At 33.8% G+C, this 23,414-nt stretch overlaps 1 protein-coding gene and 1 pseudogene across 1 annotated transcript in view; one reads left to right on the top strand and one right to left on the bottom strand.

The window, feature by feature from the left end:
• Nucleotides 1-23,414, top strand: part of Atrnl1 (attractin like 1) — a 656,020-nt gene that overhangs the window by 43,373 nt on the left and 589,233 nt on the right. The window lies entirely within an intron of this gene.
• Nucleotides 20,120-21,573, bottom strand: LOC104869415 (annotated as a pseudogene).

Below are 23,414 nucleotides of genomic sequence, written 5' to 3'. Positions count from 1 at the left end.
TATATATTTTTTTAAAAGTAAAGAAAATAATCCATCAGACTTTTAGGCAGAAAGATGAAATATAAATATCTTGAGGCTGGGGATTTAGCTCAGTGGTGCTGGCGCCTGCCTCATAAGCTCAAGGTCCTGAGTTTGATCCCTGGTACCAAAGAAAAAAGAAGGATGAAAGATGAAATAGCTTAAGGGCAAGAGATTTAGACTAGTTCCCAAAAGCAACATAGAAATCAATTGTACATATACAGCCATACAAAATGCAGGTATGGCTGAGTGTTTCTATGTTCCAGTGAAATTTGATATACAAACATAGCTAGATTTGTCTTGTGGATTGTAATTTGCTAAACCCCCTCCACAGAATGAGTTTAATCCAGTGAAAAGATAAATGTTAGCACTTTAGAGTAAAAGACTGATAGAAAGCATTTTATGAATTTAATTTTTGGACTAGGACTAAAACCAGAGGGGTAATATGGTAGATGGCTAATATGAAAAAGCTATGCGTTCTTTCCATAAAGAAAGAATGCAACTAAAATGGAAGCAGAAAGGAAAAAAAAATGTAGAAAAATAAAGAACATTACTACTGTATCAGAGATAAAAGTCAAAGGATGCTTTTTAGCTTCTGTTATACTATAAAGATCTACTGGTTAAAGATTAATTCTTTTCTGAGTAGATGTAATTATTTGTGATAACTGTTATAAATTTTATTCTGTTTTGGAAGTTTTCTAAAGAGCAAGAGAACACTTATTTTAAAAATATAATCATAAAATATTGTCTATAATTATCAGATGGGTCTTTTAGACCTTTTAAAAATCTAAGATACATTGTGGGATCTTAATGTTATTATTTTTCCCTGAACTTGAAGGATTTTGCTATTTCACCATTCATCAGTCATCTCAAACGATGCTAGCAAAATTAAACAGAAAATAGAGATTGCTTAGAAAGATTATGTCATAGTAAAATAAATTGTCATTCATTAATTTTCTTCTGGCAGTACCCAGAGTAGTTTATCACTTTTAAAGAAGGCATGAAAGAAAAATGAAGGTACTATTATTGTAGCCTGCTTTTAGCTTTTGTTGAAAAGTTAGAAATTTTCATTTTTTGTCCAAAATTGTAAGAAGAAAAAATTGAGGAAGATCTTTATAATTGTTAAAAAAATAAGATGAATGCAAAAAGAAATATTAACAGCTCTGAATTCTAATGATAGTGATATTGATTATTAAGCTGAAAATCAGACTATGACTTCAGAAAGTGATACCCTAAATGAATTTTTCCATACTCAAAGAATTGATGAGTGAAAAATAGCTTTTATCTTTTACTGTGTTTATGCCACAACATTTATTTTGTATGAAGAAGTTTGCTACATTTAGATTTTTACTGGAATTTGTACAAAGTAGGTTTTTTCCGCCTTTTTGTTTTATAAATTGTTTATGACATGATAATGTAAAGGAACCTTTGAATTATGGTAAATGGTGGTTACTTTTGTTTCAAACTGACATACCAGATAATAAAGTAAGAATGAAGGAAATTAACAGTACCATGAAAGGTATAAACATAAACTACTACAATGAAGGCATAAATCATTGTAAACACCCCCAAAAAGGCCATTAATTAAAAAAAAATCTAAAAAATACATCCTATCGCACTCAGTAATGATAAAATAATATGACAAGGTTGGGATCTACCATACAAGTGTATGTAAATAAGATTAACTTGCTTGTTAAGCACAGCCCAACTCTGCAGTATATTAGGAGGTATCTAAAACATTTAGAAGGGATAAAAATGAAGGAACAAAGAAATACTGATTTATTAGAAAATGATTCCAATAAGACATCAAGGGCTGTGGTCCTGATACCAGAGGAAGTGGAATTCAGATCACCAGAACATTATATGAGACATGCAAATATTATAATATTTAAAACCACAATTTACCATAAGTATATATAATAGAAAAAAACCCTATACATTAAATAAGCTAACAGCCACTTACATAAAACAGTTATAAGTAGTAGAAAGAAATAGCATCACTGTCAGTATAAAACAATCAAGGATTACTGTCAATACATGACAGGTCAAAAAGTAAGCTATCACATAGCCAATAACGTTTATATTAAAAATATATACTGTGTGACGACAATATTGTTTTCTCAAGTGCGTATGGAAAACACAGAAACTGGTAATATATTGATTCAAAGAAAACAGTAGTAGTTTCAAAAAATATAAGTATGAAAAGCAAACACCTGGATTTTAAATAAAACTTTTCTATTGAGTAAAAAGGGAAATAGAAGCCAAGATCAGAGAATTTCTGAAAAATAATGACAGTAAATACACGTTTAAGAATATATGGCGATTCATTGAAAGCAGTTAAAACACCAAACAACTGTATTATTAAAAATGAAAGGGGCCCGGGATTTAGCTCAGTGGTTTTGGCGCCTTCCTTGCAAGCACAAGGTGCTGAGTTTGATCTCTGGTACCAAAAAAAAAAAAAAGTATTCAAAAAGTTTAAAGCTTTAATTAATGATATTGACGGTGGACCAGTTTAATACATTTTGATTTTGTTTTTGAAAAACAAAATAGAAAACTCATTAAAAAATGAAAGGTAAGAAATGAAAAAGAAGAAATAATATTGTTAGGCTCTTTTTTTTTTTTGAAAAGGCCTATTTTACACTTATGCAAATAAATTAAAACTTTTAGAATAAATGAATCATTTCTTAAAAACATTTTTTTCAAAATTGAAGCCAACAGGAATAGAAAGTTAATTATAATAGATTTCTGTAGAAAAAATGAAAAAAACACCAGGCTTAGCTGATATTATGGGGTATTTTCAGCAAACCCTTAATAACAATTGTTCCAAAGTCATATAAATTAATTTAGAGAATAAAGTGGAAGGAGAAGCTCTATTTTTTAATAAAGCGAGTGTAGTATTACCTCTTAAATCCAATACAGTTAGCTAAGAAATAGAAAATTATAGAACTATATAATTAAAAATATAATCTTTTTCTATTAATACAAAATTCTAAATAAAACACATGCCAACATGAATTAAGGAAAGAAGTGGACTATAGAGCCAAGAATCCAATGATAGTTATGAAATATACTAATAAAATTCACTATATTAGTAGATTGAAAGAGAAAAATCACAACATCATCTCTATTGGTACTAAAAATCCTGTTCCTCAAATAAGAACTCTTGAAAAAATAGAAAGGATGACTATTCTTTGAATACAACATAAAATGTGTATTTCAACCCCAAAGCTAGAATGTTATACTTAATAGGGAAACAAGTATTTCTGTTAAGACAAGGATCTTTGAAAAAGGATGTCCACTATCTCCATTGAAAAATAGTGTATATAAATACTATTTTTTGTGTAAGGACAATACAAATACACTTACGCCTACTTATTTAAGTAAAAGGAATACAGGAAGGGTAAAGCAGAAGATGGCGATATTGGCTGTTTATAGGATATAGTGGGAAATGGTATGGAAGAGATGGGAGATGAAGTATATTTTCCTGAGTTTACACTTCTTAAAAGTACTTTTGACTTTTAGAAATGTATTTTAGAAGCATATCAATAATTTATACATATTGCCGGGTGTGTTGGCTCACACCTGTAATCCCAGCACTTGGGAGGCTGAGGCAGGAGGATCTCTGCGAGTTCAAGCCCAACCTGGGCTACATAGTGAGTTCCAGGTCAGTCTCAACTACATAATGAGACCCTGTCTAAAAAAAAAAAAAATTTATACACATTAAAAATTGAATTAGAAGAAAGACTTTAAAACAGTGGACTATGACCAATGAACCCAAGTGAATTTCAGTGAATACTGGCACAATCATGCTGAAAGGGGGAGAAAGGAGCTATGGTAATTTAAGGGATTTTCCAATATAGTATTTGAATATATGCCCCCATTCTAGGTATAGATGTTAAGAAGAACTACAAATAAATCTTTCTAATTCATCTTTTGAAGATTTTGGTGAAACAATTCTGAAGTTATTTTAGATGTATTGTTCACTTTAAACATTAGGAAAAATGTTGGGAATCAAGGTTTTCAGTGTGGAATATGAGATACACAAAATGGGGAAGGCAAGAAAGAATTCTTCTCTGGATGGAGTAGAATTTGGAGTGTAAGTTTATTATTACATAAATGGATACGTAGGTATGGATGTAGATACCGATTCTTCTGAAAGGATCTAACAGTAAAACACCCCAGTAATGGTAAACACATAGAGAAGCCATTTTCTCAGATCTGGTGTCTAATATTGCTCATGAAAAGGAAGCAGGGCTCTTTGGAGAAATTGCTGACTTTAGAGCTAACTTAGGTTAAAGATGAACCTGGCACATCTTCTAATTAAGGATCTGATGAAGAAAATAATGGGTCACATCCAAAGGCTTGAGTAGCTCGAAGGGAGCCCCAGATCTGTGACAACTTGAGTATCAAAAAAAAAAAATATAAATGATCAAAGAAATAGGAATCCACAAGTTTAACACAAATCAGAGACACAAACAGAAGAGAAGCCTCTTTTTTTCCATATAAATTATTAATTGGCAAAATCATCATTTTGCAACAATCAGTAAAAGTTGACCTTGGAAAGAGTTACCAATAGATATTGAATTAGGGGGTTTGTTTTTTGATAAGATATGCATGGTATTTAGTTTTCCCTATAGATTATTTATAAGGTGCAGGGGAAAAAAATCAGCTACATAGTTGAAAACCTTGTTAATACCTTGTTGGGCTGATTAAAATCACAAACTAGGGAACTAGACACTTTGTGCCTCTGTACATGATACTAACAAAGAAATGTCACAGCAGGGGTGTGCAAATTATAAAGTTATTAGTGAATATTTTAGGCTTTGTAGACTGTCTAGTCAATGTTTGACATTTAATCTGTCATTGTAGTATGAAAGACTGCCATAGGTAATGTGTAAAGCAATGAAAATGGCTACGTGCAAACAGTCAGACTGCTTACAAATGGGAGAAATATTTGCAAGCTACACATATGATAAAATAGTTACTATTCAAAAACGTGTAAGAAATCAATAGAAAAAAAATTAACTAACTCGATTAAAAAGTGGGTAAATGATCCAAATAGACATTTCTCAAAAGAAGAGCTAAAAATGCCCAACACCATCAGGGAAATAGCAAAGTCACAATGAGCTATTATCATACCTATTAGTGTGACTGTTATAAAAAAAAGACAAAAGAGAACAAGTTTTGTCAAAGATGTGGGAAAAGGAAACTCTTACACTGGCAGTGAGAGTAAAAATTTTCCCTTCCCTCCCAAAGCAAATAAAAGTGGCAGGCTAGATTTAGGTTGCTGACTCATGGCTAATGGTGTTCCAACTAGAAATATGTAATTTGAATGGATCATGATGCAGTACCATAGAAATGTCAAATGGAGAACATTCTATTTAAAAAAACAGGACAGCTTTATTCTTTAAAAATGTCAGTATCTCAGGAAAGGAAGGTTGAAACATTTTTAGATATTAAAAAAGGCTAAAGAAACATGACATGGGATGTTGAAAACTGGTGCACAACATGGGTGATGACAACTGCTGATCTCTAACTTTATAATGGACAAACAATTCTATAAAGGATATTGTTGGCACATTTCTCAAAACTGACATGTATATGAAAGCATTTCATTAAATGTTAAATTTATTGAAATGGATAATGTGATTATGTAGAAAGAAAGTGCTTGTTCTTAAATACACTCGACAGCATTTAACAATAATGGGAATGATGTATACAACTGTGTATATGTGTATGTGTGTGTGTGTGAGAGAGAGAAGAGGGGAAATTAATGGTAAAACAAATGGAATAAAATTTGAGAAGTAGTGAATCCGAATGATGTATATATTAAGTTATTTGGTTCTTCTTGCAACTTATTTATACCTTTAGAATTATTTGCAAAAAATAAATTAGAAATGGTTATATAGTTTTCCATATTTGGTTTTATAAATATATATTTAACTGACTAATAAAAGAATTCTTGTGAACTTGCTGTGGCATTGAAGAGAACGTCAGTTTGTCCTTTTTTCCCTATACTTAGAATTATGAAGAATAGAGAATCTATAAATCTCAGAAAGGAATTATGTGGATATTAGTCCTGAGGGAAATTTGTTTCACTGTAGTTTAGCAATACCTCATAAACTTTCTAACAATCTCAATGTGAGTCTCAAGGTGAATATATTAATGTTTTGCTTTTGTATTTTTCAAGCCTTTAGAATTTGGGAGGTGTATTTGGAGAAGCCATTGTTAAGGTCATTTTATGTTAATTTTTTTCTCTTCATTAAAAATCATTAGATTTAAGAATTTTGTTTTGATAGACATAATAATCACATTTAGTAAAGTGTTTTTTCTTTGTAAAATGTAGTGATGATTGTGACTTCTCAGCTCTTAACATCATATACTGTATTTTTCAAAATTTTAAGGTGAATTGCTGATGTTAATTGGACATTGATTTTTCAGGTACCTGAAAATTCAGATCTATAATACAGATGGATTAGGTGGTGAGAATGAGGAATTTTTAATGTAGAAAATTTTCAGTTTAAAAATAAGTCAGTATGGGCCAGTGATTTAGCTCAGTGGTTCCGGCGTCTGCCGTGCAAGTGCAAGGACCTGAGTTGGATCCCGGCACAAACACACACAAAAAAAGTAAGTCAGTAATAGTTCATAAAAGGGAGGATTTTATTTTGTCCTGAAATTAGACTTAACATTTATGACAGTTTCATTTACAACATAACTTTTCAGCAGTAATTAGGCAAATTGAAGCAGTTCCTGTATAACATGTAAAATGTCAGTCTTTATGAGACACACTACAGTTAAAATTGGGTAAATTTTTTATATTTACTAAATGTCTCAGAAAGTATCACCAAAAGACTTTAGTTTTGGTAGGTAAAACTATATACCATAAGGTTGCAAAACTTTATACGCAACATAAGTATACATGTATTTGAAAATATATATTGACTCTATTAAAAAGTTTCAGTACATTTAGGATTCAGAAAATTCTGATCTTTCTGTTGTTGCTTAATATTTCATTGACAGATATATCAGTGCATTAAAGACAGCTATCCTGTTATGTTACATATTTTAAAATTTGCTTTATATTTCAAAGAAATATTGACTTCCTATAAATTGTACTTCTTGGTTTTTCATGAACATGTAGAATATGTAGTTGTGCAGTTGCATCATTCTTTACAGACTGACCCTCTAAGCTTTTGGAAATATCTTATTTTCTACTTGTCTTCTATTATTTAGGCAACCATCCTTGTTTTTTTTCAGCCGGCCTATGACAAAGTTTCCATTTCATATTCTTTTGATGCTTTACATTAACAAAAATTAATAGTTTTTTTTTTTTTTTTGTACTTGGGATCAAACTTGGGTCCTTGTGTTTGCGAGGCAGACGGTGGAACCACGGAGCCAAATCGCCGGCCCCACAAATTAATAATTTAGAGTATTTTCTAATTATAATGTACCTAACATTTGTCACTGTCTGTTCTAGGTGTTGTAAGCATTTTACATATATTACCTCATTTAGTCCTCAGAGCAACCATGCAAATATATATATGCTATTTTTACACGTTTTTCCAGACGAACTGAGACACAGATGTTTCATACCACTGACCAGCAATTGCCCTCCTGTTAATGACAGATCAACATTATATAAATATAATATTAGTGATGGGGTGTTGCTCAGTGGTGGAATGCTTGCCTAGCATGCAGTAGGCCCAGGTTCTCAATTCCCAGAGTTGCAGAAAAAAAATCTGTATATCATATTCATATCTGTATATCTATATCTAGCTTAAGATACACATTATTTTAGCTGACCCTTTGTCATCTTTACCACTTTCTCAGGGAAAACTATACTTTATAATGAACTGTTCAAATCTAACAGCTTAACAGCATGTTTTTTAATGTGAGTTGGTGACCTTGTTCTAGACCTGTTTTATTAGCATTATTAATACAGTATAAATTTGTATTTTACAGTAATCTTATTCTGTTGACTAATAGATAATAAAATGTCTCATTTGGTTCATTTTTTAATAACTACTATGAATCAAGACACATTGCTGTTACTTGTGAAATTAATGTTAGAATCTCATTGAAAGCCTTGATACATCATTAAAATAATTTTAGCTTATTTATATTTGATTCTTTTTTCAGTTTTAATTTTTTGTTGGGGAGTTGGTATATGTATGTAACACATCTCCTTTCCCTCCCCGCTTCCCCTCTTTTTTTCTTAAGAGTAGGAAAAATTTATTGAGGAAAAGAAAGCTTCTGTCTAAGACAGGCAGAAGGGGGACTGGAAAGTGGGTTGCCCACTCACCCCACTTCTCCAAGATGTTTCATACAGCAAAACCATGTTGTAAGGTGGGTACAAAGTGGGACAAAACTGTGACACCCAATAGAAAATTACAAGGTGGGCATGAGGTAGGGCAAAACCATGACCAACCAATAAGATTACAAGTGCAGCCACCCAGGTAATATCGATTAAGTGCGGGTCAAATTGGGAAGCAAGTCATGTAGCAAGCATACAAGGATTTTCAGTAAGGGTGGGGGTCAGGTGTATTTCCTGGAAATGCTGGGCTAAGGCCTTGGCACCCCCACCTAGGTGATTGGTATCTATTTAGAATATCAATCACTGCTCTTTATCTCCTGGGAAAGCAAAAGTATAGTAGTTTTTCCCTTTTTACAATTCTGGCCTTCAGTGAATGTGTCTTTATTATCCTCCATGTTGGCTCCTGGAAGGTGGCCCTGTCTTAACTGCCTACAAGATATCTAATTAACTTAGCCATCTGCAATATTCCCTTTTTTTTTTTTGATCCCCTTCCCATTTGAAAAAGATCTATCTCCCTACTGTTATCTTTTTTTTTTATTTTGCTCTTTGTATTTTGGGTTTCTCATGTAAGAGAAACCATGTGATACTTAATCTTGTGTCTGATTTATTTCAAGGTGCATTCATTTTTTAGGTATCTTCCCTGAAGAGTTAAATATATAACATTACAGTGTTACATGCATACCTGTATTTATAGTAATATGATTCATAATAGCTATACAATGGAGCCCTGCTCTGCCATGATGAAAGATGAACTTGAGTCATTAATAGGAAAATGGATGCACCTTATATTTTGATTCTCAAGTTTGGAATCTAAAGATATAGTTATCACTGTCTATAAGTAGTCAAAACCACAGGTTCTTTGCCTTATTCTGGAAACTGACAAAAAATATTTAATAGTAAAATATTGGCAATAAAAGAGAAAGGAAACAACTGATAGATTATGACATTTGAGCAACTTCCAAACGAAATACGTGGATCTCATTTAGATCCTGATTTGAACAAACTTTTTGAAAAAGTTTATGATTTGAAATTTCATACTGACTAGGTACTTCCTTACAGTAAAGTTGTTAATTAAAATCATTGCAAGCCTTTCAGATTTGGGCATAGAACCATGAGCTTCTTCTAGTGATAGTTTCTGTAGATATTATAGATTATATAAATATAATTCTTTTTTTCTGTTTTCTGAAGGGCTTTCTGTTCATAGTGCTTTTCCCAAAAATGTTCAGTGGAAGTTGTATGTGAAGCTGTTTGTCTCTGGAGATTTCTTTATGACAAGGTTTTAAAAATCATAGCTTCAATATATATATATATATAATAATTTAGGACCACAAAGGGTTCTTATCTGATTTGAGAATTTGATCACTTTCATAATTTGTTTTTGTAAGTTTCAGTATACTAACTAATTTTTCTTAGTGAATTCAAAAATATTGTATAGTCATGTCCTCTTTTAGATTTATAGTATTTGCTTCCTAGGCTTTATTTCTTGTTGAACAATATTAATCTTAGTAATTATCAAAGTATTTTGTTTTTCCTTTTTTTGGTACCAGGATTTGAACTCAGAGGCTCATGCTTGCCAGGCAGGACATTCCTGGCCATTGATATTTTCATTTTTTATTTATTTTTTGAGATAGGGTCTCACTTTGTAGTTCAAACTGGCCTTGTACTCACTCTGTAGCCCAGGCTGGCCTTGGACTCACAGAGATCCTCTTGCCTTAGCCTCTCTAGTATGCCATCATGCTTGGCATTTAATAGTTAATTCTTATTTTTATTATGTCCACCTTTTAATACATTTTGATTTGCTGTGATGAGGCTGGGTATTTAGCTCATTGGTACCCTGGCTGCCTCCAAAGGGCAAGGTCCTGAGTTTGATCCATGGTACCCCCCCAAAAGAGGCTTGCTGTGATATTTTTCATTCTTTATATTGGTATTTCATTGTCTTTTAGTTGTTCTGCTTTTTAATGTTTATTAAATATGTCTATTGAAAGCTATAAGAAAAAGAAAACATGGCTAAAGTTGTAATCTGTACATTTTGTTATATGTTAATTAGTATTTAGCTTGAAGAATTAAAAATTATACAATAATTTCTTCTTTGAGTCATAGGTCAATCTGAGAAGTGTAGTTTAAAAATTTTAGTCCTAGGATTTTAATTTTTAATTTTTTGTTTTTTTTGAGACAGGGTCTCACTATGTTGTTCAGGTTGGACTTGAACTCATGACAGTCCTCCTAATTCAGCCTCCCAAGTGGTGGTACTCCAGGTGTGCACCACCAGACCTTGCTCAGGATTTTTTATTTTTTGGTTGCTTTTGATTTCAGGCTTATTGGTATTATGATAAGAGAACATATTCTGTAGTCTCATGCTAATCCCAAACTATTGTGATTATTTAAAAAATTCATACAATTTAAAACAATTATTCAAAAATTCTTATTCTAGCTGGGTGTGGTGGCACATGTCTATGATCCCAGCACTCCAGAGGCTGAGGCAGGAGGATTGCTGTGAGTTCGAGACCAGCCTGGGCTACTTAGTGAGTTCCAGGTCTGTTTCAACTACATAGTGAGACCCTGTCTCAAAAACCAAAACAAAGCAAAAATTCTTATTCTGTGATTAACCTTTTTAAAAATATATATCTGAGCCGGAAGTGGTGGCACAGGCCTGTAATCCCAGCACATGGGAGACTGAGGCAGGAGGAACACTGTGAGTTCAAGACCAGCCTGGCTACATAGTGAGTTCGAGGTAAGCCTCAACTACATAGTGAGACCCTGTGTTAAAAAACTAAAAAAAAAAAAAAAACCCAAAAAACCCATAAAAATATATATCCATTTCTATTGTTCTGTGTTTATGTATTTTATAGAAAGTTACAACTATACATTTGACTTTTAAGCATAATAGCATACATGTTAATAACTGAGGTTCTATACTTACATTTTATTTTTGTTTTATTTATTATTATTATTTTTTGGTACTGGGGATGGAATTGCTCTTTTGAAGCAGGTGCCAGAACCACTGAGTTAAATCCCCAGCTCTATACTCACATTTTAATGTAGAGGTTGCATACAATGAAATGCGTTTTAGTGTTCCAGTGAATTTTAACAAATAATGTACATCTGTGAAACGTAGATTCCTGTAGGACATATACTACTACCTGAAAAATTTCTCTTGTGGCTCTGTCCAAATTCTTGATTTTTCCTCATCTTTTCTAAAATCTCATATAAATAATACATGCACCCTATTGTATAAAACTCTTTTAACCACTGTGATGCTTTTGAGATTTATTCATGCCATGTTTATTAGTAATTTTTTTCTTTTTATTGTTGAGTATTACTAGTGTATTATTCATTCTAATACACTGTACTTCCTTTCATCCATCCTCTTATTGATGGACACCTGGGCTGTTTATTATTTTGAGCTAATATGAATAATGCTGCTATGAACATTCTTCTGTACTTATAGACATGTTTCTTTTTTCTCTTGCTTAATGTTGAATCAGAAGGAAGGGATATCTTTAACTTATTAAGAATGTGGACTTTTGTCCAAATGGCACTGTATGCTTGTTTATTAAATTTAGTTCATTTAAATGTTTACATCTTTTAGATCCTTAGTGATATTTTGACTGCTTGTTCTGTCAGTTATTAAAAAATTTTCCATGATGAGCCAGGAATGTAGTTCAGTGGTTATGCCACCTGCCTCGCAAGCGCAAGGATCCGAGTTCGAGCCCTGGTACCCCCCCAAATTTTTTTTTCCATGATGATGTTGAATTTGTAAATTTTTCTAACTCATGCAGTTTTTACTTTATATGTTTGAAATCCTTGTGACTTTTCTGAAATATCCGTTTTTTTCATTATGTAGTCATTACCATTGTTAGTTTTGACCATAAAGCTTATTGTGATCTGATAATGTTGATATATTGTAGTCATCCTATAGAGGCAAAATGGACTTTCTCTTTCCCTAAATGTGATCTGAATGTTGAGAGATATTGACACACATACATCAAGAGAGTATGAAGGTTTCTTATTCACACATTGAGGCTTTCTGGGGAGAGCAGGGCAGTCTCCCAAGTATGGAAATGGCTTGAAAGAACTAGGCAAGGAGACTGCTTAGCTTCTGTTATGATTAGGTATGAGAGGGAGTAAGTTGAAGGCTCATTAGCATCATGAAGAGAGCAATACAGTTGTGCTTTAAACTGATAGAGTAGATATTATACTTGCTCCTAGCCAAAAGGCCAAGAAATGATTAGGTGAGGCTTTCTTAGAATCCCAAGGTTTTGTTTTTTAAGCAGTCTATATCACAAATTACCAAACTGTTAACTAAAACCTTTTCTTTTGTATTGTGCATTTTCATTGATGGGTAACTTGGAAATATAATGAAATTGTTTTGGAATCTTGTATTAACAGAAGAGTTGGTGAAAAGTGTTGGGATTTTTCTTTGTGTGGTCTTGGGGTGCTCAATCACTGATATGTATATATCTCTAACCCTTTTTATATTTCATTTTGAGACAAAGTCTCACTAAGTTGCCCAGGCAACTTGTGGTCTTGAACTTGTGGCCCTCCTGCCTCAGTCTCTTCTGTAGCTGAGATTACAAGTGTGCACCACCTCAGTCAGAGAGATGTTTGGATTCTTGGTGTGTTTTGAAAGTATAGACAACTGAATTGGCAGAGGGATCATATGTGGGATGTAAGAAAGAATGCAAAGATATCTTTAAGGTCTGTGATTGACTAACTGGGAGGATGGATATGCCATACTAAGGTGAAGATGACTGAGAGAAGCAGATTTACAGTACTTGTCATTAGTAAATACACAAATTGATGAGTTATGATAAATATAAATAGTTGTGTAAGTACTCCCTTGTTCAAGATAGAGAACATTTCCAGCACCCCATAATGTTCACTCATCCCTCTGTGCAGTTTGCTGAGATCCTTCAGCCTCAGATAACCAACCATTTTATGTCATACTTTGACCTTATTTTGGGTTTCACTTAGATGGAATCACGGTATGTGGTCTTTTGTGGGTTCTATCACCTAGCTTTTTAACTTTGAGATTCATTCTCAATTGTGCCTGTAGTTTCTGCCTTTTTACAGTGGAATACTGCATTGTGTGAGTAAAACACAATTTGCTTGTGCATTCATCAGTTAGTGGACATTTGAACCAGTTTAGAGGTTTTTGAATAAAACTGTTATGAATGTTTGTATACAAATCTTTCTACAAGCATATTTTTTGTTCTCTTCTATAAGTATTAAAAAGTAGAATTGGTGGGTTGCTTGCTAATTATATACTAAACTATAAGCAACTTCAGTATTGTTTGCTAAAGCAGTAATACCTTTTGTAACCCACCAACAGTATGTGAAAATTCCCATTATGTGACACCCTCACCAGCATTTGGTATTTGGTATAGTGTTTTAAAGTATTATATTGGGAATATGGTGATAATTTATTATAGTTTTTATTTATACTTCCCTGGTGATTAATGTTGTCAGTTACCTTTAATTATGATTTAATAATTGATTAATGTCAGTTACCTTTTTATTTCAGTGTTTGATATTTGAATATCTTTTTTGGTGAAGATATACACTTTTTGTCCATTAAAAAAAATCAAGTAATTTGAATTAATTATTGTGGAGCTGTAAGAGTTCTTTAAATATTCTGTATATAAGTCCTTTATTATATATATGTTCAGAAACTTTAAGCTTAAAGTCAGAAAGATTTTTGTCATATTTTTCATTGTATATTTTTAAATTTTGGCTCTTATCCACAGATCTATATTTAATTTTTATATATGGTATGAAGTAAGGGATAAGATTTTTTAAAAATCCAATTATTCCAGTACTACTTGTTGAAAAGATTTTGTTTTCCCCATTCAATTTTTTGTTACATGACTTGAAAACTCAAGTGTATATGTGAGCCAGTTTTGGGACTATTCTGGTCCATTGATGTGTATTATACTTACTTAAGGACTTAGTATAAGTCTTTCCTTTTTTAAATTTTTTTTCAAAATTGAACTATTCTAGTTCTTTCATATTGTCATATAAAATTTAGAAGCAGCTTGTTAATTTCTTTTCAGAAGGCCTGCCAGAAATTTAATTGGGGTTGCAATGAATCTATAGAGGGAAAAAATAAATCCTTTACAGTATTGTCTTCCAATTTTGGCATGTAGTATATCCCTTCATTAATTTAGGCCTTTATTTTAGTTTAGTAGTGTTTTACAGTTTTCAATCGATGTTGCAAACAGTTTTTAAATTTATGGCTGAGTATTTTATATTTAATTAATTAATTAATTAATTTTGGTACCAGGGATTGAACTCGGGGCCTTGAACTTCTGAGGCAGGTGGTGGAACCACTGAGCTAAATCCCCAGCCCCATTTTATGTTTTTGAAATGGTATTTTAAAATTTTAGTTTCTAATAGTTGCTTGCTAATACAAAGAAAAAGTTTTTTTTTTAGAAGATTGCATTGATACAATGTGACATTGCTAAATGCACTTATTAATCTTTGCAGCTTTTTCGGTCTCTTCCATGAATAATGTTAAAACGCAGTTTTCCCACATCTACCGAGAAGACCGTTTTTAAATTTCTTAATATGATTTTTATATGTGAAACTGCCATTGTATTCTTAGGTAAACCTCATTCATAATGTACAGTATAATTTTTTCATATATTTCTGGATTTAATTTGCTAAAATATTTCTAGGAATTTTATGTCTAAATTCATACAAGATACCAGACTCTGGTTTTTTTGTGCTATATCTTTGTTTTAAAATCTGGGCAAGGTTAAAATATTTGGAGAGTGGCTCTTTTTTTTTTTTTTTTTTTTTTGTACCAGGGATCGAACTCCGGTCCTTGCAGGTCCTTGCACTTGGGAGGCTGGTGGTGGAACCACTGAGCTAAATCCCCGGCCCCCTCCTGTTTTTTGATTTATCATTGGTAAAGACTTGGCATTATTTCTTTCTTTCTTTTTTCTTTTTTGGTACCAGGGATCGAACTCAGGCTCTTGTGCTTGCGAGGCAGGCGGTGGAATCTCTGAGTCAAATCCCTGGCCCGGCATTATTCCTTTCTTAAAGTTTTGATAGAGCTCATTAGTGAAACTATCTGGTTGGACAACTTTCTTTGTAAAAGTGAGAATCCTAGCCTCTAGACTACTAGGGATGGGCAACTTTCTTTGTGAGAAAGATTTTGACTATGTTTTATTTTCTGCAATAGGTAGGTAGATAGATACATATTAGGTTTATCTCTCGTTGCAAATGACAGGATTTTTTTTTCTTTTTTAGGGCACACAAATACAAATTATGAGGTTCAACTTGTGATTTTCTTAAATGAAAATGATATGCATTTAATATTTTTAACTTTGTCTCTTGCAGTGGCGGGCAGCAGCAGTGAGTACAGCTCCTACTTTGGTAGGGTGAACAGCTGCTACTCTACAGTGTACAGTGTTGTTATTCTACAGTGTTTGGCAAGTTAGGTTTAATAAATGCAGTTTTGATTTACAGTATTTTCAATTTATGATGGCTTTATCAGTATATAATATTATAAATGCAGGAGCATTCTTAATTTGTGTCCTGTTTTTTTAAATAATGGCTGTGCTAATTTACATTATCACCAATAGGATATCAGGGTTCCTCACCAATATTTATTAACTTTTTTTTTTTTGGTAATAGCCATCCTAGGAAGTGTGATGTTTCATTGTAGTTTTAATTTGTATTTTTCTGCTGATTATTGATTTTGAACATCTTTTCTTTTAACTGTTGGCCATTTGTATGTTTTCTTTTGAGAAATATCTACTCCTTCTCTTCTTTGTCCTCCCTCTTCCCTCTTCCTCTCCCTCTCTCTTTCTCCCCTACCCTTAATCCCTCTTCTCTTTTTCTTTCATTTGATTAACTCAGAACCTCATGTGTATTCTACCACTGAGCTATGCCACTAGCCGGAGAATTTATTACTTCTATCTAACTGTGGTTTGATATCCATTATGCAACCTTCTTCTATTCTTGCTTTCCTTGACCCTTCACAGCCTCATTACATTCTGATCAACTATTTTTATCATCTGCTTAGAAGAGAAAATTTGTCTATGTCTCACTTCACTTAACAGGCTATTTTCTTGCTTTTGAGTTGAATTCTTTATGTATTTTACCTGCTGATCTCCAGATATATGGATTGCCAATGTATTCTTTCATCCTATAGGTTGTCTCCCTTTACTTAGTTGATTGTTTCCTTACTGTAAAGCCTTCTAGCTTGATGTAATCCCATTTTTAAATTTTTTCTTTTTGGGCCATATCTGAAAATCATTGCCCCTCAAGTGTCCTGGGGCTTTCTCCTTTTCTTCTAGTAGTTTTACTATTTCAGGTTTTAGAATTAAGCATTTAATTTATTTTGATTTGATTTTTGTATATGGTGCGTTTTGAAGGTCTGCTTTCATTCTACATGTGGATATCCACTTTTCCCAGAATTATGTATTGAAAGAATTTTCTTTTCCCCATTGCACACTTTTGATTTTTTGATTGAAAATACTATAAATGTTATGGGTGTATTCTTGGGCTTTGTATTCTGTTCCATTGGTCTATTTGTTAACAGCATGCCGGTTCCATGCTGTGTAGACTACTATAGCTTTGTAGTCAGTTTTGAAATCAGCTACATGCTATCTCTGGTACCTCTTGCTTAAGAATGCTTCAGCCTTCCACCACCTGCCTCACAAGCTCAAGGACCTGAGTTCGATCCCCAATACAAAAAAAGAATGCTTCAGCTATTTGGAGATTTTTGTAATTTTATAGTTTTAAAGTTTTATTTCCTATTTCTGTGAAAACTGTCAGTGGGGTTTTAGTAGGAATTGCTTTGAAGCCATAGACCCTTTGGGCAAAATGGACCCTAAACACTATTATTCCAATCCATGAACGAGAGATATTTTTCCAATTATATGTTTCTTTTTCACTTTTTTTCAGTCACTACTTTGTAGTATATATATATATCTTTTACCTCTTTGGCTAAATTTATTCCTTTTTTGTTATTATAAATCAAATTGAAAGTTTTGAAGGGAGGGGATGGGTAGAGTCTTTTTGAATTCTTTTTGTTTTTTATCTTAGGGGAAGCTCTTTTAGCTTTATAGTGTTCTGTTGTATTACTGCTCTAGTCAGGTGTGGAGGGAAACTTTATTCAGCCCCATGGTGCTTGGGCAGGTGGTACCCTTCCAGAGGAGGAGGGACTGGCAGAGAGCTTTACTTGACCTTCTTCTTGGGTACCAAATATTAATGTGGCTACACTTCTTGCAGCAGTTGACAGCGCAGGGGTGCAGACGGGCATAGCACTTTCGGCAGGTCATCTTGTTGTGGTTGCACTTCAGGGCAAGCTGGCGCAGGGACGGCTCCATGATCCTACCTTGCAGGTGAAGCACCAGGTGCAGGGTGGACTCTTCTTGGATGTTGTAATCAGAGTCCAGCCATCCTCTAGCTGTTTGCTGGCAAATATCAGATGTGCTAGTCAAGTGGGATGCCCTTCTTGTCTTGGATTTTGGCTTTGACATTCTTGATGGTCACGAAGATCTGCATATGTGCCTCCACTCAGCCATCTCACTGAAGAGAAAGAAAAGATACATTTATTCTTTACATATTTTGTTGAAAGATTTTATCATTGAGTGAATGGTTCAATTTTATTGAATGATTTTTTGCATATATTGAGATGATCATTTTTTTTGGTCTTTCTGTTATAGTGTTATCACATTTATTGATTTCTATGTGGTAAAATATTGAATCTTTGGGAATAAATCCCACTTTACTATGAGTCATTCTTTTATATAATATTGAATTTTATTTGCTAGTATTTTGTTGAGGACTTTTGCCTCTATGGTTATGAAGGATATTGATCTTTAATTTTCTTTTTTTCTTTCTTTCTTCCTTCCTTCCTTCCTTCCTTTCTTCCTTCCTCTCTCTCTCTCTCTCTCTCTCTCTCTCTCTCTCTCTCTCTCTCTCTCTCTCTCTCTCTCTCTCTCTCTCTCTCTCTCTCTCTCTCTCTCTCTCTCTCTCTCTCTCTCTCTCTCTCTCTCTCTCTCTCTCTCTCTCTCTCTCTCTCTCTCTCTCTCTCTCTCTCTCTCTCTCTCTCTCTCTCTCTCTCTCTCTCTCTCTCTCTCTCTCTCTCTCTCTCTCTCTCTCTCTCTCTCTCTCTCTCTCTCTCTCTCTCTCTCTCTCTCTCTCTCTCTCTCTCTCTCTCTCTCTCTCTCTCTCTCTCTCTCTCTCTCTCTCTCTCTCTCTCTCTCTCTCTCTCTCTCTCTCTCTCTCTCTCTCTCTCTCTCTCTCTCTCTCTCTCTCTCTCTCTCTCTCTCTCTCTCTCTCGCTCTTTTGTCTCACAAGTTTTGTGGAACAGCTTTCCTTTTTTTTCTTTATTAATATATATTTGTCATACATGCATTTTATGATCACTTTGGGGAATGGGTACATTTACACAATACAACTTGCTTCCCTTTTTAAAAAATCTCCTTCACTGTCTCTGACACTTTCCTTCTTCTTCCTCTAATTCCCCTTTCCCTGTTTTCATTTTTATTGATATTATTAATCTTAGCTCATGCTTGTGGCATACCTTGTTTATTTTCATTGAGGTTATTATGTGCCTGTACATGGTATGTCCCCTTCCTCTCCCCTCATCCTCACCCTTGGTCTTTTGTATCCCTTTCCATTTGCAAGAGATCCATTTCCTTTTCTCCACTCTCTATTGAGCTCTTTGTTTGTGCTTTGCTGTATTCAATTAAGAGATACCAAATGGCAGTTAAACCTGTGTGTCTGTTTTTTTTTCTTTTGGCAATATATTTTTCAGGTGCATCTGTTTTTCCACAGATGTCTCAAATTTGTCCTTCTTTATAGCTGAGTATATTCCATTATATATAGATACTACATTTTCTTTATTCTTCTGTTGATGAGTATACAGGCCTCTTCTGGGATTTAGCTATTGTGAGTTGTGCTGCTATAAATTTTGGTATGCATGTCTTGCTGTATTATAATGTCTTAAGCTCTTTGGGGAAGATACCTAGAAGGAGGATAGTAGGATCATCTGGATTTTCTAATTAGTTCTTTGATAAATCTATGATTTCCATAATGGTTGTAATATTTTATATTCCTACTAAGAATGTATGAGTATTCCTCTTTCATCAGAGCCTCTCCAATATTTGTAATTTTTTGATTTCTTCTTGATTGTCTTTGTGGAATAAGATGGAATTTTAATGTTTTAACTTCATGTCTCTAATGGCCGGAAATGTTGAACACTTTTTCATATATTTGTTTGCTATTTGTACTTCTTCCCCTGTGAAGTGACCATTTCACTTACCCTTTTCTTGACTGGGTCTCCTATTTTAGGTGGTCTAATTTTTTTTGAGTTCTTTATATATTTTATTTTTAATTTAACAACAGTTTTGAGAAAACCATTTTTATTATCCTTACCACCCAGCTTATTTATTTGTACTAGATTATGTACCAAATGGCCAGATCTTCTAAAGAATATCTACATAATATTTCTTTGGTGTTTTAAGAGATGAAAATAACTGTACAAGGTTAAGTGCAAAAGTACACAATAAAGCAGACATGAAAAGATTCATGTATAAGATTTTATCCACCTGCAGCTTTAATATATTTGAAAAGTAGAATTCATGAGCTAAAAAATTTTGTCCTTCTGTAGTCCTATGAAGTTTAATGGAAGTGGGTTTAACCTGATTACAACACCAACACCAGTATCACTGATCTGATATTTACAAAAACAAGCATTTTTCAATAAATTAAAGTCAATGCAGTACCATGCAAGCTAGAATGCTAGCTGTTTGGTGAATAAGGCCCTCACATCTGAACAAGAGGTCTGTATATAAAGTCCCAAGCTTTAATAGTGTGATCTTTTTCAAACTCATCCATTCTTTGCATTGAGGATGTGAAGCCGAAACCCATTCCTCTTTGAATATGGGTTTGTGATCTTGCCATTTCATATTGAGCATCTAGATTTCTAAATACTACTTGTTGCTTCAATGTCTTGTAACTGTCTTCATCAACTGAGCTACATCCAGCTTCATCTTCACTCTTAATACCCAATAACTTCCTAAATTTGACATTTTGGTCCTTGTTTCCAAAATTCAATCTTTCCCATATTTCAGCAGATGGGGATTTGTCCCCTTCTCTCTTACCTTGCCAAAACATTTTCCTTTCCTTTTCTTGTTCAGCCAACTTCATTGGGTTCACAGCTGCTGGGTTGCAGTAGGTTGGCACAGCTATTCCGGTCTCGTCATTGCTTTGGCTTGCAGGGCTACCATTTGAGCTGCCATAGTTATCTGTGGAGTCACTTGTGTTCCTGATGCCAACAGGGCAGCAACATTGAGAACAGAACCTCCAGTGGCTGCAGCTGCTGAAGCCAGTTTTGTTTCTGTTTTTCAACCATTTCCTTTTCCTGCAGCTCTCGTAATTTCTTTACTCTTTGCAATCTCCTAGCTAAACCTTGTGCATCCATCACTGTATTGCTAACTCTGAAGGGAGGTGACTGGGAGTCAGGCTTAACCTTCTACTAAGTCTTACTGGTTTTTCAATTCTCTCTTTTTTTTTTTTATTTCGACTTCTACTCCTTGTTCTACTCCTGCTTTTAGTCCTGTGCCTGTGTCTTGATGGTTAGTGGTAATGAGATGGGATCCGACGTTTTCTCTCCCTGCATCTGGATCGTGACATTTTCCTGTCTCTGCTTCTGGATCATGATTTCTTTCGGTCTCTACTCCTGGATTGAGACTTCTTCCGTTCCCTGCTTCTACTACAATGCCAACTTTCACGCGACCTCGACCTTGAATGGCTTCTGCCTCTTGACGACTTATTTCTTTGCGTTTGTGTCTGTCCTCCCAATTTAAAGAAGAATTTAGTCTCTCTCTTCCTTTATCAGAAGAATGTTTTTTGTTATTATGTTCCTCAGACTTGTGTTTCTTAGTGGATTTATCATTGGATTCATGTCTTCTTGCCTGATTTAAGAAGAAGTTGGTTCTTATGAAATAGGCTTATTATTTTGCTATCTCAGTCTGCAGCATCTTCAATTCAGTCTGTTCGCTCATTAGTACGCTTTGCTTCTGCTCCAATCCCTGTGCTTTTTTTCCTTCGTTATCTGACTTTCCTTTTCTTTCTCTTGACCTTGATTGTGATCTTAGAATAATGATGTTTTGAGGTTTTAGGAGAAAGAGATACATCTGATTGCTCTTTTTTCTTATCTCTCTCTGGGATGTCTTTTCTGGGGCTAGTCCATCTCATTCCGTATCACTAGCTGTCATATTCCAGAGTTCACCTCCACTCAACTCTTTGAACCATACTGGCCGCCCTGAACCTTCACTACCAACTAAATCCGCGTTCTTTATATATTTCAGATATTAGTCCTTTGTTTGAGGAGTAGCTGGCAAAATTTTTTTCACATTCTGTAGGTTGTCTTTTCATTCTACTAATTGAATTCGTTGCTCTACAGAAGCTTTTCAATTTGCTGTAATCCCATTTCTTGGTTCTTGCTGTTATTTCTTGGCAATTGCAGTTCTGTTTACAAAGTACTTTCCTACATCTATGGCTTCAAGTGTTTTTCCTATTTTATATGCCATTGGGTTCAGTGTTACTGTTTAGACGTTCGATCGATTTTGATTTTAATACTTGGTGAGAGATAAAGGTCCAGTTTCATTCTTCCACAGTTTTCCCAGCACCACCTGCTGAATAAGGTATCTTTCTTGAGCAGTGTAAAGGATATGAGATCAGTGCACAAAAGTCATTTAACATTTTATTGATCAGCTGTTTTATTAATCTGTCCACAAATTTACCATTATTTCCATTGTTATCTTCATTCTACTTTTGACCCAGTTCAGTTATTTTTTATTATTATAATTTTCTTTTTTTGTAATCATATATATATATATATTTTTTTCTATTTCAAGGGAACTTGTAATTGCTTGTTGGAACATTGTTATTATGGCTACATTAATATTCTTATTAGGTACTTTTAACATCTATCCCAGTGCTGGCATTATTTGATTGTCTTTTCTTATTTAAGATGTGATTTTCCTGTTCTTACAATGACAAACAATTTTTTATTACATCTTGACAGATTGAATTTTATATTGAGAATCTGCAGGTCCTATTTAAATCATTTATGTAGCATGTATTCATGGAGTTTGGGTTTAGCATCTAGATCATGTAGTAGGGTTACCCTTTTTAAAGTTGAACCTGGTGGAGAAAGGCTCTCTGCATATTGTGAGTAGTGTTTAGTGGGTCACTCTGGCTGTTGATGCTAGGATCATCTAGTATTGGTATGGACTCCTGTTCCACCTAGGGGAAGAATAACCCTGCCTTTTGTTACAGGTTGGGGTAGAGGAATGCAAAGTGCTTTCTTCTGTTGGAGAGAGTTATGAGGTACTTACCCCTTAGCTAGTGGATCTGCTTCTCTTATGCTTTCAGAAGTATCCTTTGATTTCTCTTGTACTAGTTGTAGGGTATGCTTGAAGGAACAAGAGGAAATTAATCTCCACTATTCCATTCAGCTTTTTGATGTTTTAAACTTTTGATGTATTACTTAAATTTTCTGATTTCCTCAATGAAAAAAATAGCACATCACTGAAAGGTTTATTATTGAATGAGACAGTTTCTGAGACATAGTATATGCTGTATCTAATAATGCTGTTAATGTAAAGTTGTTTATTACATCACTGTTTTTATTTTTTAAATTTTTTTTGTTTTGTTTTTTGAGACAGGGTCTCACTATGTAGTTGAGACTGACCTGGAATTCACTGTGTAGCCCAGGCTGGTCTCGAACTCATAGTGATCCTCCTCCCTCAGCCTCCTGAGTGCTGGGATTACAGACGTGAGCCACCACACCCAGCTTTTTACATCACTGTTTTTAAAAGCAAATTGAGAACCCAAATAGAATCATTAAAATAAGATGCTGTTGTCAGTACAATGGAATACAATGAAATTTAGCTGTTAAAAAGTAATAAATGGTCTGTGGAATGATTCCCCAAAAATTTTCAGTGAAAAATAGTTACAAAGTAGTATTTGGGGATGTCTGGATGTGATATATATATATATATATATATATATACACACACACACACACACACACACATACATACATACATAT

Source organism: Fukomys damarensis, unplaced genomic scaffold (genome assembly GCF_012274545.1).
Source record: "Fukomys damarensis isolate Sample0158 unplaced genomic scaffold, DMR_v1.0_HiC HiC_scaffold_8, whole genome shotgun sequence".
Taxonomy (NCBI): Eukaryota; Metazoa; Chordata; class Mammalia; order Rodentia; family Bathyergidae; genus Fukomys; species Fukomys damarensis.
The sequence above is the reverse complement of the archived record's forward strand: the minus strand, read 5'-3'. Positions and strand labels throughout refer to the sequence as shown.